The sequence below is a fragment of the Prionailurus bengalensis genome, chromosome B1 (genome assembly GCF_016509475.1).
Source record: "Prionailurus bengalensis isolate Pbe53 chromosome B1, Fcat_Pben_1.1_paternal_pri, whole genome shotgun sequence".
Lineage (NCBI taxonomy): Eukaryota > Metazoa > Chordata > Mammalia > Carnivora > Felidae > Prionailurus > Prionailurus bengalensis.
The window spans coordinates 115,715,049-115,721,048 of record NC_057344.1 but is presented as its reverse complement, the minus strand read 5'-3'; positions in this window follow the sequence as shown (position 1 = coordinate 115,721,048).

Sequence of the window (6,000 nt, the reverse complement as noted above, 5' to 3'; positions counted from 1 at the left end):
CCAAAATGGGCGATCATGACCTGAGCTGAAGTTGGACACTTAACCTACTGAGCCATCGAGGTGCCCCAGCATCTAACTCTTGATCTTGGCTCAGGTCTTGATCTCAGGATCGTGAGTTCAAGCTGCAGATCACACTGGGTGTGGGGCTTACTTAAAAAAAATAAATAGGGGCGCCTGGGTGGCGCAGTCGGTTAACCGTCCGACTTCAGCCAGGTCACGATCTCGCGGTCTGTGAGTTCGAGCCCCACGTCAGGCTCTGGGCTGATGGCCCAGAGCCTGGAGCCTGTTTCTGATTCTGTGTCTCCCTCTCTCTCTGACCCTCCCCCGTTCATGCTCTGTCTCTTTCTGTCCCAAAAATAAATAAACGTTAAAAAAAAAAATGTTTTAAAATAAATAAATAAATAAAAATAAATAAATAAACAGAAAACAATGGATTTTAAAAGCACAAAGGAAAATGAGAAATTTAAAAATTATTAGAGTCAGTTACTTTCTTCTGAATCTTGGAGCATGCATATTCAATACTGAATTCAGACTAAGGAGCCATCAAAATTTAAGAGGATGTTGTAAAGATATAATACATGAGTTAATGTTATATGAAAGTATTCTGGATTCTTTTCAATGACATTAGTATAAAAGCAGGTGTTATTTCATGTCAAAATTATAAATTGTATATATGATATAGTTTTTACTGGCCACTGCCTAAAAATACACTTATGACTGGAAGAATTGAAAAAGCTGAGAAGTCAAAGATTTTCATCTATCTTCCGTGTCTCTTTATCCCTGACTATATTTAGTCACTAGGAAGTAACATGTAACTTGTAACTGAAAACATGATTGATATAGTATTTATTACGTACTAAAGGTCATTGACTGGATACTTTCATATAGAAAGCACAGGATGCAATTATTACCTCCCTTCATTCTAGAAAGGGCTTGGATAACCAGGTGGACTTTGTACCTTTTGCATTAGACATCTCAGTTTGAACTAACAGCTGAAAAGTCAGATCTGCATAAAGTTAGCATGTCCTACAGCAATATCGTCCTCCTTCACATTTTAAATTAGGGGGGAAAAGTCTGTTAAAACTTGCGATTCAAGTCCCATTCCTTTTAAGAAGGGCAGAGTGGGGTAAGGTGATATAATCACATGTAGTGCCCTAGTAAACGGTATGGAGGGAGGATGTGTGCACACATTCTAATTGGAAGGGAAGCAGGGGGAACAATTGAAGAGGCAGTGAATGGAGAAAGTGAGTGTGGCCTGAGAGGCTATCAGGCTGTCCAATAAGGACATGTGTCCTATAAGGAGTGACTTCCCTGCTGTGGGTACCTGTCTGTGAAGTCTGGTCTTTAGTTTGATTGGCTTAAAATTCAACTTTGCTAGAACATCAAGGTGACTGGCCCACTAGAGACTGACTCACAAGAATCATAGTCACAGAACACTCTAAACATTAGAATATAACTATTAAGCTTGTTAGTAAATTCTCTTCCCCTAGACTAGTCTGGATGAGTGACTCACACAGGGAAGGAGTTTGGGAGTAGAATGGTGGGGGATGACCCTCCCTCTTGAAAAGGAGCCTCCAGTCTCCCTGAGGAAGCTGGTTAAAGTTGAAGTGCCCTCCATCCTCCCTTCCCTTCCCCCTCTCACCCAACCCCAGACAGTCTTGTGATTCTGATAGGCCCTTCTGAGATGGCATGATCCCAGGTTGAAAATTATGGCTAGTGCTTCTTTTTTTTTTTTAATTTTTTTTCAACATTTTTTATTTATTTTTGGGACAGAGAGAGACAGAGCATGAACGGGGGAGGGGCAGAGAGAGAGGGAGACACAGAATCAGAAACAGGCTCCAGGCTCTGAGCCATCAGCCCAGAGCCTGACGCGGGGCTCGAACTCACAGACCGCGAGATCGTGACCTGGCTGAAGTCGGACGCTTAACCGACTGCGCCACCCAGGCGCCCCTGGCTAGTGCTTCTTTAATAAGAGTGCAGTTTGCTCAACAATAAAGGGAAAAAAGGTAGAGAATCATTACCTTGAGGTGGAATTTTCCAATTTTTTCTCAATATTCAAATCATCTCAGACACTGACTTAAAATGGTGTCTGGAATCCCTCCCCTGAAGATTCATTAAGTCATGGGTGGGCTTCACACAATGACGATTGTTACAAAACTGGCAAGTTTGGGCAATGCTGCTCCAGGCTCATCTATCTGGGAATCAACTCATTGTCATCTTTTTGTTGTTGTTGTTGCTCCTGCTGAATTTTCTAAGGAACTTTTTCCCACTACCTTCCAGGAGACTCTCAGAACTATTTCTGCCATTTCTTTTCTCATGTTGTCCCAACACTTATCCCTTTATGGTGGAAGTGAAGTGAGTGTCATACAGTAAAAAAAAAAAAAAAGCAATCTCAACATTAGCCAGTCAACCAGACCCCAGAGGTTAGATCAGCTCTTACTTTTAGTTCAAGTACTATATTTCAAACGACCAGATTCTTCCAAGTGATGGATATTTAGTACTGTTCTCTTTAGCCCAATCTACTCCTGCTCCATCCACAGCCGTGCCCTATCCTAGTTGACTCCATGGCTTCCTATGTTGATCAGTAAAGTGTGCCCCCCCCCCCCAACTCCACCCCTACCGGATCTCTCTCTCTCTCTCTTCCCAAGAAGAGCTGCTCAGTATTTTCAAATCCAGTTTCTCCTGCCTATTTCCAAAACATTGTCATGATTTGTCACTCATTGTGAAGTCTATCTAAGTGCAGGTGATTAGGGGCCAATTCGTGGATTTTGGATCCTGAAGGAGGAAAAGGAGAGGAGCAGGGGTCCCTATAGTAGTTTGGCCTCGGAATGGAATAGCCAATATAAAATGAGACCATTTGCACTAAGATTAATCTCCTCTTGACATATCTCCAGAACTCTATTACGCTAAATAAGTATGTCTCCATTTCAGCCTTGAGTTATATTACACAAGAATACCTTTTACTACCTTGGCTTTGGGAAAGGGTCAAGCCGTCAGCTTCAGAAAATGTAGGCAGTGGGTTTAGGGAGAAAATCTCCCCCAACACCTGCCTATTCCATCTCCATACATATTTCCATATACTTATTTCTATAATACTCTGTGACTTATTTCCCCGATGTCTCTGACTCTAACCCAAGGCTCCCTAAACCCTTCTCCTATATCCTCTGAAATACCTACTTTATGATCACAAATTCTCTTATCTGCTCAATCATGTCTCTGAATCTCCCCCATATCTTTTGGCCTTACGTGAAATCTAGGGACATGCTTTCCTTGAAGCCTATCAAGGATATCTGATTATCTTCTCACACTGTACATCCCTTGGAGTTGAAAGGTGAAGGCTGTGTCTCTTTAATTTCTGGATATATGTCTGGACTGAGATTATGCCAGGCTTTCGTAAAGTGCCCTGCTTGTTTGAAGCGTTCACATCTTTTCTGCTATCCTCTTCCTCTCTTCATTCCCACTTATTAATTGTTTGGCAGCTGATTTACAGTCTTCTACTCCTAGTCTGGCCATCGTTCCGGGTAAGTTCGGCAGCCATGAGAATTGCTCTTCTAGTGCCCTGTGCTCTTTCTCTTCTCCCTCCCTCCACCTCAGCCACCCACTCACAGCCACATTTCAGGCCCTGCCATTGCCCAAACTACTCATATAAGTAGTTCATAAGTCTCACCACCCAATCTCTTGTGCTTCCGACTTTTTCTGTCTCTTACCCCTGGTTCACATTTTCTGCCATGTCTCCAGGATCTCTAGGCCACTCGTCCTTTTTCTTGGCCCTTCTGCATCAGCCCCCTCATAGTGGCTATAAAGGCAGAAATGGTTCTGAGTGTTTTTGCTTCTCCCCCTGACCTTCTTTTATTCCCTAGTCCACTGCTCCACTGACACTATCCTAGACTCCCCCGCTCCTTGCTTGTCTATCCCATCCACCACCCCCATTCTTGGTGCCCATGCCCTGGTGTCTGAACACTGCTGGAGAAGGACATTCTTGGTACCACTGAGGCCTGACTTGAGTCTTCAGTAGCATCTGCCAAATTTATATTTTTCTAGTCAGTTCACATTCCTACTCTGCAGTGTGGTGACTTCAGACTGTTTTCATTCTTTCTAAAACCACCCACCTCTTCCACTTCCTTATTCTTAGTTGACTATGTCACCTTAGGGTCAGCAGAATGGGCCCCCAAATTGTCCCCACCCTAATTTCTGGAACCTGTGAATATGTTACATTACATGGCAAAAGGGACTTTGCAGATGTCATTAAGATTACGGGCTTTACCATAGAAAGAGTATCTTGAATTATCCAGTGGGCCCAATTTAGTCATGAGTCCTTTAAAAACGGAGACCTTTCGGGGCGCCTGGGTGGCTCAGTTGGTTAAGCGTCCGACTTCGGCTCAGGTCATGATCTCATGGCTCGTGAGTTCAAGCCCCGCGTCGGGCCCTGTGCTGACAGCTCAGAGCCTGGAGCCTGTTTCAGATTCTGTGTCTCCCTCTCTCTCTCTGACCCTCCCCCGTTCATGCTCTGTCTCAAAAAGTAAATAAACGTTAAAAAAAAATTAAAACAAACAAACAACAACAAAAAAAACGGAGACCTTTCTCCAGCTGAGGCAAAGACACGTGGCAGAAGTCAGAACAATTGGAAGTGTGGGAAGGGTTCGGCACTCCATTGTTAACTCTGGGGCCGATGCCTCTGGCTGCCAAGGGTAGCCCCCCAGCTGACAGCCTGCAGGGCAACAGAGGGCTTGGTTCTGCAACCAAAGGGACCTACATTCTGCCAAGGGCCTGAATGAGTTTGGAAGCTTCCCAGAGCCTACTGATAAGAGCCTACCCTGCCAACACCTTGATTTCAGCCCCAGAAAACCGGGAGCTGGGAAACTCAGCAGAGAGTTTGGAGGGCTTCTGACCTGCAGAACTGTGAGCTAATATTTTGTGTTGTTTCAAATTCATAAGTGTGTGATTTGTTACAGCAGCAACTGAAAACTAATACCCACCTCTGAACTCCTAAAGAAATGGAAGAATAGAAAGCAATGATTTCAACTTCCTATAAGCAATCTACAAACATGATTCCCATGCTTCTTTTTTCCCTTTCCCCTCTTATATTAGAGGAGCTGTTCCTTCTTGCCTGTTAGGCCATTCCTTCCTTCTGTGTGGTGGGTACTATCTTCTCCTGACTTCTCCTGAACCTTGACTAGTGATTATCTTCCCCATTGTCTCTCTCCTCATCTCCTTTACTGATGGCTTCCCATCGGCATTCAATCAGTTGTAGATAAATTTTAGAACGTTTTCATCACCCCAGAAATAAAACTTACATCCATTAGCAGTCACTTCTCATTTCCTACCAAACCCAAGTTGTATTTTATAAAGTTATTTTGTAATGCTTTGGAACCCCTATAGACTAGCACTCCAGGAAGCCAAGTAAGCTTCTACCCCAGTCAGCCCCCTGCCAACCCCAGCTCTTCCTCACTCCCACTCATTCAGATTCCACTCCATCTTGGCATAATCATCCCCCCATTGCCCACCCCGGTTAAGGCAACAACCCTGTGTCACCAAATCCGTGGACTTTTTTGGTCTTTATTTTATGTGCTTTCTCAGGAGCATTTAATGTAGAGTTTCCTTAACATTAGTTTCCTTAACATTGCACTGTCCTACTTTTCTTCCTAGTTATGTATTTTCACCCATTTGCAGGGTTCTCCTTTACCAACCCTCTAATTTTGGGCCCTCTCTTGGACTCTTCTCTTCTTACTCTGGATACTATTTCCAGGCCATCTCATTTTTTTCCCCCTTAGGATCTACATGCTGACTATTCTAAAATTTGTCTCCAGATCATACCTCTTTTCTGAGTTCCAGACTAACATCATCAGGTGCCCGCTTGACATCTCCATTTATACCACCCACATCTCAAACTCCTTTTTTAAAAAAATTTTTTTTTAATATTTATTTTTGAGAGACACAGCATGAACAGGGGAAGGGAAGAGAGAGAGGAAGACACAGAATCCAAAGCAGGCTCCAGTCTCC